This window comes from Thamnophis sirtalis, unplaced genomic scaffold, assembly GCF_051295495.1.
Source record: "Thamnophis sirtalis isolate CommonGarterSnake01/CBP01778 unplaced genomic scaffold, rThaSir2_p1.2 scaffold_2, whole genome shotgun sequence".
NCBI lineage: Eukaryota > Metazoa > Chordata > Lepidosauria > Squamata > Natricidae > Thamnophis > Thamnophis sirtalis.
The window spans coordinates 116,463,248-116,476,537 of record NW_028261382.1 but is presented as its reverse complement, the minus strand read 5'-3'; positions in this window follow the sequence as shown (position 1 = coordinate 116,476,537).

The window sequence follows — 13,290 nt, the reverse complement described above, 5'->3', positions numbered from 1 at the left end:
CTGAACTGCAGATAACAGTCAGCTGAAGTGGCCTGCAGTACTGCACCCTAATCACTGCGCCACCTCGGCTCTTCTATTGCAAAGCGGCTGCTCATTTTACTGACCTTAGAAACATGGAAGGCTAAGTCAACCTTGAGCCGATCAGGATCAAACTTCAGGCTGTGGTCAGAGATTGCTTGCAATACTGCACTTTAACCCCTGTGCCACCAGGGCTCCTTCAACATATAAATGTGCATGTTGCTCTATGTATAAATTATTCAGGGGTCAACTCCAAGAAAGAGATAGGAAATTAGGATTTGATGGGATTCAATTACTGGGCACAAATAGTATTTCCAAATTCTCCACCAAATATGAAGACAGAAACATCAGGTGGGTGGTTCTTTAGCCTAAGGAATATTGAAGGAAGAGAGCCATATTAGTCTGGGGGGTGGGGGGAAATCAGGGGGAGTCTGATAGCATCTTTTCTGACTAACACATTTTATTACAGATGGCATCTGAGTTGACTTTTTCCCAAGGATGGAGCAATTCTTCAGCAATTTATCAAGGCTGGCATAATTCCCTCTTCAGCAGCCCTCAAGATGATGGACAGAAAGCTGCAAGTGGAAAGAAGACCAGATAATAGAAAAGATGTTCTTCACGCAGACCCCTTGACTCCTTTGTAATAAAGCAGGATTCAACACTCCTTCCATCTATGATCATCTTACCAAAATCCATCTTTCTTAACATTGATTTGTTAGAAGTCTATATTGCAGGATCCATGGTCCTCTGAGATTGGTTTTCTGCAAACAGCCAAGCTTAGACAGCACCAAGGATCCCACAGTTCAACCCTGGGCTACAAATACCTTCTTCTTTCCATCTATATTGCTTTTCCTCCAGGAGTTCAAGGTGGCATTCATAGCCTTCTCTTCTGCAATTTTCTCCACCATGGCAATGGTGGATCGTAGGATGGCAGGGAGAGATCACGACTAGCCCAAACTCACCAACTGTGAGGTGAGCTTTCATGGCCAAGGGTGGATTTGGATATTTTGGGGAAAATACAAGATAATTTCTTTACCTGGTATTCATTCAGCCTGATGCAACTGGCTTCTTGTGAAGACCAAATGCTAGGAAAAGAGAACATATCTCCTCTTAAGAATCCATAGACTAACTGAATTGGAAGGGACCTTGGAGATCTTCTAATCCAAACTCCGTCTCAAGCAGGACACCCTATGCCATTCCAGACAAATGGCTGTTCCAGTCTCTTCTTAAAGACCTCCAGTGATGGAGCACCCATGACTTCTGGAGGCAAGTCGTTCCATTGATTAATTGTTCTAACTGTCAGGAAATTTCTCCTTAGTTCTAAATTAGTTCTTTCCTTGATTAATTTCCATCCATTGCTTCTTGTCCTACCTTCAGTGCTTTGGAAAATAGCTTGAGTTGAGTCCCCTGCGTCTTCTCTGTGGCAGCTTTTTAAATATTGGAACACTGCTATTAAACAGATTAACAGAGTTGGAAGGAACCTTGTAGGTCATCTAGTCTAACCCCCCCACCCAAGCAGGAGACCCTACACCATTTCTGACAAATGGTACTTCAATCTCTTCTTGAAAGCCTCCAGTGATGAAGCTCCCACCACTTCTGAAGGCAACTTCTGTTCCATTGGTTGATTGCTCTCGCTGCCAGAAAATTTATCCTTATTTCCAGGTTGAATCTCTCCTTGTTCAGTTTCCATCCATTATTCCTTGTCTGGCCTTCAGGTGCTTTGGAAAATAGTTTGACCCCCTCCTCTCTATGGCAGCCCCTTGAATATTGGAACGCTGCTATCATGTCTCCCCTGGTCTTTCTCTTCACTAGGTGTCTTTTTCTCCCAATATATGGGAGATCCATCAACTCCCACAATGGACAGATGGAAATAATGATAAAACTTACTGAAAAGGGAAAACAAACTGTCCTAATACAGAAAAGCAATGCATCCAGCTTTGTTTCCATTTGGACACCATTTCTAGGTTTGGTAGTCAAAACAGCAAAAAAGAAAAAGAAAGAAACCTGAATTTTGGATTGTCATGATTAGCTTGTTATAGAGAAGGCTAGCAATTACATGAGAGTAAATAGTTGAGGCTGTAATTTTGCTTTTTAATTTACTGGACTGAAAAAAGTTGGAAGTTGCTGCTTTTAAAAAAACCTTTTCCCTTCCCATCTCTTGTCCCTCCCCACATTTCCCTTGTCTTTATTTTCATTGATATTTTGCATTAAAATAAACATCAATAAAACCTTTGAAACCTTTGAAAAAATGAGCTAGTTGATCTGGACTGTAAAAAGCTGGATCACTTCTAAATGGAAGGCTGGATTTTATAGATCCAGTAGTCCGTATATAACATTTGTGTCGTTCTAAAAAAAAAAAAAAGTAATTCTCAGTCCAGATGGAAAACCTCTTGAGAGCACCAGATTAGAAAAGGCTTGTTTAAAATCCATCTTAATTTTAGCCTGGTGGGGGTGGCTGGGATTATTTTGGGTTCCCCCCCTCCCCTTCTCTTTATCACTACAAACAGCAGATGGCACTAAGATCTTACAATTTTCACTGATCATTTCGAAAGGATGGGGTTGGTGAGGAGTGGAGGTGTAAGAATGGAGAGTCTTTCTACCGGTCAGTGGGATTCTATGCAAATATCTGGAAAATTATATATTGATCCTTCTCTAATGCTGAAGAATGCATAGTTGCATCTCACAAGTAAGCCCAAGTTAATTGGTTTTGGGAACATGTAAATTGCAGCTTTATATTAGGTTTTCTCACTACTGAATATTTCAGACAAATGTAGAATCGCTGCATAATGGATGGTTATAAAACACAACCAAAGATTAAAATACTGTTAAGGCTATTAACTTATTTTTTCCATCAGTGTCGCTTCAAAAATATAGTTTATTTGTTTTTCCAGAGTTTACCAATTTCATGTACTTCCTGCTGACAGTTTCTTGGTAATTGTTGTTTTCAGCAAATCTATGGCTTTACTGTTTTTCGATATTCTGATTCCAGGACCAATTTAATTTTTAAAATTTATTTGATTTCTAAAATGCGAGAGCTGGTCATGAACAAAAACCCGTTTGGATTAGCTAAAAATTGCCTCACCCTTCAATCGAGATCTGGGTGGCTAAGACGCTGAGTTTGTCGATCAGAAAGGTCAGCGGTTCGAATCCCTAGTGAGCTCCCGTTACTTGCCCCAGCTTCTGCCAACCTAGCAGTTCGGAAGCATGTAAAAATGGAAGTTGAAAAATAGGGACCATCTTTGGTGGGAAGGTAATAGTGTTCCATGTGCCTTCGGCTTTTAGTCATGCCGGCCACATGACCACAGAGACGTCTTTGGAGAGTGCTGGCTCTTTGGCTTTGAAACGGAAATGAACACCCCCTAGAGTCAGGAACAACTAGCACATATGTGTGAGAGGAACTTTTACCTTTACCTTTTAAGTACAGACATAGAAACTAATAAGTTTCTGTATAAAGTAACGGAACCCCTGCTGTGTAAATTAAGATTCTGTGTGTTCACATTTCATACTGAACCGTAACTTGATTTGTTGAATTTTCACCTAGCATCACACATGAAGTTTGACTCAAGATACTTTTAAACCCAGTGTGTTATAAAACCCCAACTGATTGTGTTTTATTTAATAAACCATGGCTAAAAAAACCATAGTTTTATGGAAATAGAAACCAGGTGCAAAACTAACACTGTAGTGCACAATTATTAAAAGCGTACTTCTTCATCAATTCAATTTACACATGTGTGGGTTTGCAGCTGGTCTCCACAGGTAGCAAACTGCTGTGGTAGTACCTATGTTGGCAGAATCAATGACGGAGCCCAGGTGAGAAATCTATTTTTGTATTGCCACGACTTCTCTCTCAGGTGCCCTTAGAAACAGCTTCAGCACAATCTCAAAGAGCAAATGCTACTTTGAGACTCTAGCTTTGATTTATTGTAGATCTGTAGTAGGTATCCATTGAAGCCCTGAAGTTCTAAAAAGATTACTGTCTTGATTTCCTTCGCATGTCTTCAAGCAGAGCTAGGAAAGGAAGGTAATGAGGATGTCTACATTAATCTTCAATGAATTCCCTGCTAGCATGTTGACCTCAAAGCAGCTTCCCCCCCCCACACCTTTTGTGTGACCTTCAAGAGTTGTTGGACTGAAACACCCATCATTCCTAACTATAGCATAGTGCTGTTATCATAGGTTATTGTTTTAGTCTACAGAAATTTAGAAGTCTATATAAGAAATTTAGTCCAGCAATATTTATACAACTCAAGCTTGGAAAAGGTTTGGTGAAGTGGAAAGAATGGATTCAGACACAGAATATTGCAGAATCTGTCCCACCTTCCCTTGGTTCCAAACAATAGAAAACTAGCACAGGACAGGAATGTTATCCTTCTCCTGAATGTCCAAAAGCTTTATTTGAAGAAGATCCTTTGATTTATTCTTACAAGTGTGTACACACACACACACACACACACACACACACACAGGGGAGGGGGAGGGGGGGAGGGAGGGAGGGGGAGAGAGAGAGAGAGAGAGAGAGAGAGAGAGAGAGAGAGAGAGAGAGAGCGCCAACGTGTCTTGACATGGAGTAGTGTTGATCAAGGGAAGGCAACCCTTCAGTAGCTGGAGGATGTACTGACAAATGCGCGCTCGACAAAAGCGCACCGACAAAACCACGGCGAGAAAACCGTGAGGTCGAAATTGTGCTGATGAATGCGCGCAGAAGCGCGCCAACAAAAGTGTGCCTTCAACAAACAACTAATAACAACCTAATAACCCTAACTCTAACCCTAACCCTAACGCTAACCCTAAACCTAACCCTAAACCTAACACTGAATCTAACCCTGAACCTAACCCTAACCCTAACCCTAACCCTAACCCTGAACCTAACCCTGAACCTAATCCTGAACCTAACCCTAAACCTAACACTGAATCTAACCCTGAACCTAATCCTGAACCTAACCCTGGACCTAACCCTGGACCTAACCCTGAACCTAACCCTGAACCTAACCTTGAACCTAACCCTGAACCTAACCCTAACCCTTATCTTAACTTAAATCGCGCTTTTGTGGGCGCGGTTACCCGTTAGGTTCAGGGTTAGGTTTAGGATTAGGTTTAGGGTTACCTAAACCTAATCCTAATCCTAAACCTAAACCTAACCCTGAACCTAACCCTAACCCTAACCCTAACCCTAAACCTAACGCTGGACCTAACCCTGAACCTAACCCTGAACCTAACCCTGAACCTAACCCTAACCCTAACCCTTACCTTAACTTAAATCGCGCTTTTGTGGGTGTGGTTTTGTCAGCGCGTTGTTGTGGGCGCGTTTATGACGTCATGGTTTTTCACCACGGTTTTGTCAGTGTGCTTTTGTTGTGCACACATTTGTCGGGTCACACTCAAATAAGCAAGCAAACAAAAATTAGTTGGCTCCTGGAAACAGGGTGATGACATTATGAGATTAGAAGAGTGACCACTTACAGCATACCAGCCATCTTTTTCCTGACTGATGTGAATTGGGGAAGAATATACATTTTTACAGATACTGTATATAAAGTCATTATAAGACTTAATCCCTCTATTTGCGTCCTCAAAATTAAAATCATGCTGCTGATGTTGCATGGGTTAGTGCCAATCTTTGGTGGCTGTACATTGGGGATTTTTTGGGAGGACTGCTTACAAACGTTGACCTATCATTTGTCCCCCTCTAGTCTTGAGACTCTGGCTGGCTGACCCCCTGGGGTATGTCATTCCCCTTTTTGGATAGGTGAACCATAGAACCATATATTTGGAAAACCCTTTGAAGCTCTTCCAGTCCAATCACTGCCCAAGGAAAAAATCCCCATACCATCCCAGACAAATGGCCAATCAGTCTTGATTTAAACATCTCTGTGACCCCAGGAGTCAGGCTGTTTCATTAATAGCCATCATGGGCAGGTAATTCCTCCTTAGTTTGGATTGGAGTGCCTTTGTAAAGCTTCCATCTGTTAGTTCTTCTGTTTTTTTTCTACTTCTCTCCCAACTATGGGGAATAAGTGCACATTTCCTTCTCAGCCTTTCAAGTATTTGAAAACTGCACCCATATCTCCAGGGGTGAGTTCCGGCAGGCACTACTGCCGGTTTGCACACACACACACTTGATGCACGCTGCGCACGCATGCACGGAGCAATTAGAATTGTTCTGCGCATGTACAGAACTGAAAAGCAAGATGGTGGCACCGGTGCCCAGGAACTGGTTTGGGGGCATGGCAGACCAGGGTCACTGCCAGTTCCAGTGACCCAGGCCACCAAACCACTACTGGTTCGGCTGAACCGGGCCGAACTGGTAGAAACCCACCACTGCATCTCTCCCGCTGAGCCTTCTGTTCTGTGCAAACATACCTAAATCCTTTCACCATTTGTCAAAGGATTTAGACTCCAAACATTTCAGGATGAGCTTTGTCACATATATTTTGCCCTCTTTCTAGTTTCCTAGCACCTCCTTGTATTTGCAACCATGAAAACGGCACAGTATTCCAAGGTCAGTTTGACCAATGCAGCATCGAGCACAATGATCATTTGCTGTGATTTGGGCACTTCACCTCTCTTGATGCCATCCAAGGCTACATGAGCTCTCTTGGCAGCTGTCACACACCGCTGGCCCAGTAGGGCAGAATCATAACCTTGGCACCGCTCCAGATTATTGTTAGGCAGTTTTGGGTATTCTGTATGCAAAAAAAAAAAATCAACAGCAAATTGGCATCAAGCCAGAAAAGAGTATTGCCTCACTGAGGCTTCAGCTGCCTCCAAAGAAACATATAGAGAACAGAGGTGGTATTCAGCCGGTTCGGACTGGTTTGCCCAAATTGGTAGCGAAAATCCCGGGTGGGCCTGCTGGCCAGTGGTGGGTTCCGGATCCCGGTGCAACCGATGCAGTGCAATGGGGCCAGGTGTCCACCCCATGAATGCGCGCACCATGCACCTGCATACTTACCGCCCGTGACACTGCAGCTGCTTGGCGCAGGGTTGCGTAGGCGCTGTATGCTCCATGCACATGCGCGGAATTCCTGAACAGCTCAAATACAGGTAAGGAGCACTGGTGGGCGGGTGGGTCCTCCAGAGCACCGTACCAGAACGGTACCTGGTGCTCCCAGCAGGCACCAATATGCCCATTCTGGGGCGTACCGGTCGTATCCCACCACTGCTGCCGGCTCTATGCTGTCCTATTTAGGCACTTTTTGAGGCCAGGTGCTTGCGCAGGAGGCAAGCGTGTGAGCAAAGCGAATACGCAGAAGACCAGACACATGCTCGGAAGAGGAACTGGTGATAATAAAATGTGAAACCCATCACTGATGGAGAAATGTCCCTCTGAATTAAGTGTTACTCAAGAACAGACTTATTCTTGCATCAAAAACAAAACAAAAATGAAATCAGAGACCTTTCGTTGACCTTGTTGGTTGCACAAATGATTTGTTACCTTACTAGGTAACATCATCAGTGCTAGACAATGATGATGTTACCTAGTTAGGGTAATGAAACATCTGCAAGAAAACAAGCCAGCTCAGAGAGCACCTTCATTTCAACCCAAAATATTCTCCTTTATTGTTAAAAACAAAATCATTTGTGTAACCAACAAAGTCCATCCGTGCAGTAGTTTGCTGGTTCTTCTGGGTGTAGCTCCCCAGTTGGACTGGCATGAAAATGTCCAAAAGATTTGAAATTCCTTTATCCCTTTAAACAAATTAGGGCATTAATTATAGCATCTAACATTATATCAAGGGAGGCAGGAGGCACACAGTTCACAGCTGTCTTCTTTAACAACCTGAAACCATTTTTTTCAGTGTTGGCCTACAGGAGGAAGTCTTCTCTCTATGCCTGATGCTTGGGTTGGCCATTTCTGAATCTTGATTTATGGCTTAAAGATCTTGCCAGCTTCCTATGTCTCCACATAGACTTCTCAATTAGCAGAGCAAACGTAGGTCTGTTCAGAAGAAAATCCCTTTAGATTCGTGCACGAATCAGTATGGGATTGGAACCTAAAACTTAAATATTTAATCAAAGCGAAGCACACAGTGAGTCAAATAGCAGGTATGATGTGCATATTTAATACAAGCGCATGGGAATAAGTGTTCCCATAGAGCGTTGCTCATTTTTCTCTCATCTCTCTAAAATCTGCGGCAACATTATCCCAAAACAAAGAAACTCTGTTTCTTGGTTCAGATTTTTTTTTAACCAATATGCAAATGTAATTAATAAACGTATTGCTCCATCAGTCAAAAGTCAACTGGTTAATTGATTAAAATGCCTGTGTTTGCAGTCTACAAATGTGTGAAAACCAAAAGCTTCTTTTTTTCTTTCTTTTTTCTTCCATCACAGATGTGTAAGCTTAGAAGAAAAATTCCTCAGGAGTAGAAGGCAAGTACGGACACTGCATGAAGGAAATAAAATGAAAAAAGGTGAAAGGATGCTGTAGGAAGTTAGCACCCACCCGCCTCCTAGGAAAATGAGTTGTTTTAGGAAATATTAAAAGGGCAGAATATTTCCCCTAAAAGGGAGGTAGGAACTCAACACCCCCACCCCCACTTTTGTTAATGGGCCATTAAGGCCTGGGCCAGTCTATTCTACATAACAAAGATCTACCTTCTTCAGGCAGAGCCATAGTAGGAATTGCCCAAAGCCCTTTCATTACATCATCACCCAGCAAGGCTCAACCAAGCTTGGGACTCAAAAGACAACTTATAAAGTTATCTCTACATTCCCCCTGGGAGTCTGACAACCGATCAAATTCAAACCCCAACAGGAGGCATAAAACCCAGGCACTCTCAGCATCTCTGCCCTTTTTCCCCCCAGGATCTCAAGCCATGTGATCCTGTTCATCATTAACCTTCTTTCCAAGCAACTTCCATAAATCCAGTGTCTTTTTCCCCACTTGGAACTGAACCCAGATGGAAATTTCTTCCAACATTGCAATAAAAGGAGAGTTAGTACAGTCTTGGTGAAAAGATCAAAAGAAGGAATCTTTTAAGTTACCAGGCCTTTTGAAAGCATCCCTTCTAAAGCATTCTTTGTTAGAGCTCTTTGAAGAGAGTGGGATCTTTAAGAATCGGGACTGGGAGAAAGATGTTACATTCAAAAAGGAAGGCTGGTGAAGGCACACTGAAAGTCTTCCTCTAAGAACCAATGTCTTCATGTCTGAAAATGATTCATGTAGCAGATAAGGTTGAAGTTTGGACAATGAGAAGCAAAATAGCAGATTATCAACGGGCAAACATTTTTCCCAGCTGCAAAGAAGGTCTGGATTCTGCAGAGATTTTGTGTTATCTGAGTGAATCTTGGCTTTTTTGTCAATGTGTCATTTGAGAGAGATTTCAATCATCTGCTCGCCTCAGTGAATAAGAGGAGAAAATGTGCTTCAAAGCCAAACAACAGAGGTAAAGAAATATTTTAGTATTATTATATTTTCACTCATGGAATTCATCGCGTTGAACAAAATAGGGATGGGCCGTTATCAGCACAAACAACTCAAAAGTTGCGTCCAACTTCCAAAGCAGTTGGATTTTTTTTTTTAGGTAGACTTATCAAATTGCAAACACATTGGTAGCGACAGTTAATAGAAGGCCCTGATCCAAGTTAATTTGCAAGGAAATACAATTAGTCCTCCATTTACTCTCATAATGGTACCTGTAACCATAATGGTCACACAGGTTGTAATAGCCATAAAATAGGTCAGTCGGATGTCTAAATGGATAGGAGAAGGGAAGGTTAGAAATATCTTTGGACTATATATAAAGGCTCTTAATCACAATAATAATTATTATAAAAAAATAAAATAAAACTATATCTATATACAGTTAAATCTTAACTAATAGGGGGGAAATGCTATGATATGGGATATAACTAAATAAAGAAAGGAGAATGATAATAAATTATATACATGGAGGATGAAATTCTTGGTATTAAATATTATGGATGTTTAGCTAAAACAGGATATGAGGATTTGATGTTAATGGAGGATTTTATAAATAAGTAAATGAAATGCCAGCATGTGGTTATGGATTAAATCTTTGGTAGAATTAAGGATGAAGGATGTTTAAATAACTGTAGTCAATTAAAAGTGGAGGTATGATGTTGTTAATATAGTAAACATTTGAGTTAAGATATTTGAATTAATATGAATTACCGTATTTTCACCCATATAACCCGCCCACGCAAATAACCCGCACACGCATATAACCCGCGGGTTTTCCGGATCGTGTAAAATGTTTCCCGTATACCCCGCCCACGCATATAACCCGCCCACGCATATAACCCGCCCACGCATATAACCCGCGGCGAGTAAAAGAGAAGGGAAACAGCTGAGATGGGGGGGGAAGAAACGGAGAAAGAAGCCTGCGCACGCTGGGGAAGAGGAAAGGAACGAAGGAGAAGGAAACAGCTGAGATCGGGGTGGGGGAAGAAACGGAGAAAGAAGCCTGCGCACGCTGGGGAAGAGGAAAGGAACGGAGGAGAAGGAAACAGCTGAGATCGGGGTGGGGGAAGAAACGGAGAAAGAAGCCTGCGCACGCTGGGGAAGAGGAAAGGAACGGAGGAGAAGGAAACAGCTGAGATCGGGGTGGGGGAAGAAACGGAGAAAGAAGCAAGCCTCCGATCGTGTAAGCCTCCGATCGTGTAAAATATTTTCTGTATACCCCGCCCACGCATATAACCCGCAGGGGGGCGCTGTGCATGTAAAAACCGCATATAACCCGCGGGTTATATGGGTGAAAATACGGTAATGGAAGAGATGCACAAAAACTTGTTGTAACCAGCTGATATACTTTTTTTATCACATACTTGTTGTGTTTTTTCCCCCCTTTATTGCTGTGAGTGTGTGTTTTTCTTTTGTAATTGCTGTGTATATACCAAGTATGTATGTGGGGGGAAATATAGTTAGGATAAACTAGTAAAGGTTTTTTATTCTTTTATTATGCCCCCCACAAAAGGCATTAAGAGAATCACTGCTGTCATTAAGTGAATTCACAATTGTTACATGAATGCTGCAGTCTTTAAGCAAACTAATGGTTTCCTATGGGCAGAGTTTGGCTGAAAACTGAAAGCACGTGCCACTTCTTGAGAAAACCATCATAAAATGTTGTCACGTGACCAGTGGTGGGTTACAACCGGTACGCCCCGGTATGGGTGTACTGGTGCCTGCCGGGAGCACCAGGTACCGTTCCGGTATGGTGCTCCGGAGGGCTCCCCCGCCAAAGCTCCTTACCGGTATTTGTGGGTTTTGCGGCTTCCTTGCATGTGCACGGAACGCACGACACCTTCGCAACGCTCTGCCAAGCAGCCGGAGCATCGCAGAGGCATTGCGGAGCATCGGGGGCGGTAAGTACGCATGCACGCACTGCGTGCGTTCATGTGGTGGACACCTGGCCCCATTGCACCGTACTGGTTGCACCGGGATCCGGAACCCACCATTGCAAGTGACCCCAGAATGCTGCAAATGGCCAAAAAGGAGCCATCTTGCCGAATGCCCAAAGTGCAGTCATGTGACTGTGCATGAAGGGGCAACCATCAGAACTTTGGATCCAGTTCATAAGTCCTCATTTTCAGATCTATCATAACTCCAAATGGTAAAGTTGTAAGTCAAGGACTACCTGCAGGGGTAGGCTGCTACGGATTTGTCCGGGTTTGGGAGAATCCATAGCTAACTTTATGGCCAGTTCCAAATTCCACCCCTGGATGGCCCCGCCCCATTCACCCCTCCCTGCTCCTCTCCTCCCAGGAGTCTCCACGTGGCCTGTTTTGGATGCGAGGTAAGTGTAGGGGCCGCCTGGAGGCTCGAGGAGAGGGGAAAATGGGCTTCCCTGAAGTTCTGGAAGGCCAGAAATGGGCCCGTTCCCAGCCTCCAGAGGACCTCTGGGGGGAGGAAGTTTTCGTCGCTCAAGGAAAGCCTTCAGAGCCTGGGAAGTGTGGAAATGCTGCTCCCCCCGCCATAGTGCAGGATGCCAGCTAGGCCACACCCACCATGGCCACACCCACCCAGCAACCAGGCAGAGAACCCGTTGCTGAAATTTTTGAAGCCCACCCCTGACTACCTATAAGAGTGATGGTATCGCCTTGCAGGAAACAACTGAAATATATTCTCGTTCTGTTTTTCTAGGATTCTTTTAAAAAGTGATGATCTAACACGCAAGAGAAGCTTTGGGATAACACTAGTGAAGAAAATTCAAACTGGGTTTTCCTGTCAAAGGGCTGGGCGCTGCGTAGGAGCTTATGAACACTTCGCTTCATGAGTTTTGAAATCAATGTATGGCTTGTATGCCTCTCTTAGGGCCTCTCGCCTAAACTTCAGTGTGCCTCAGGTGGAGTTGTCCAAGGTTTTGCAAAACAAAACTTGGCAAGCCTTCAGAATCAACTGGCAGTGAATTTGTAGGGCAACAGAGACTTTTGATCTTCCTTTTTTTTCTCCTCCCTCCCTCCCTCTCCTCCTCCTCCTCCTCCTCCTCCTCCTCCTCCTCCTCCCCCTCCCCCTCCCCCTCCTCCTCCTCCTCCTCCTCCTTTTCTCCTAAGGGGTTCAAAACTTCCAATTCAGCAAGCCAAGAGAAATCATGACAAATAATATCTGGTACAATGAATAATAATAAAGCCCAAGAAAGAGATTTAGGTCTAGGGGAGAATGGGGGGGAGGGAGTCTATAAAGTCAGTGATGATTCAGCAGGGCTGAAAAGCTGCTGAGCACGCAACCTGCAAGGGTGATAGATGGGCACATGGCAGCATGGATCAGCTGGTGCTTTAAAAGAATTGTCTGAATTCCGATTCCCTCGGCCTCCTCCTCGTGCTTTTTCATAGAAATTGCCTGTCAGGGCTGAGATCTGTAGAAGGAGATATATGGCATGTTCCCAGTGCTGCCTTTCCCAAAAGTAACCCCACTGCATTCAGAGGGGCGACTCTGGAGGAAACGGTGCAGTGGGGCTCCACAGACTTTGCTGGGTTGTGCTGTCAATCTGCCAGGTCTGGCCCGACAATCATAAAAGAGCTCCACGTGGACAGGATAAATGCTGCTCCAGATCGGCTTGTTAAAATGCATTGGAAGCTTCTTTGTGGTTGATTCATTTCTGTCCCAAGGCTCCCTGAGACCATCATCCCCCCACCACAAAAAGGCAATTTATAACAAGCGGTGAAATCCAGCCAAGATTTTACTGGACTGAAAGAGCTGAAAGGGATTCAAAGCTGGCAGAATCTTTCAGATGCTGCTACATGTTATAAACATCTTGCAGAATTCATCTGGTGTCTCGGGCTAAATTGGAACAGAAATTCAGGAAG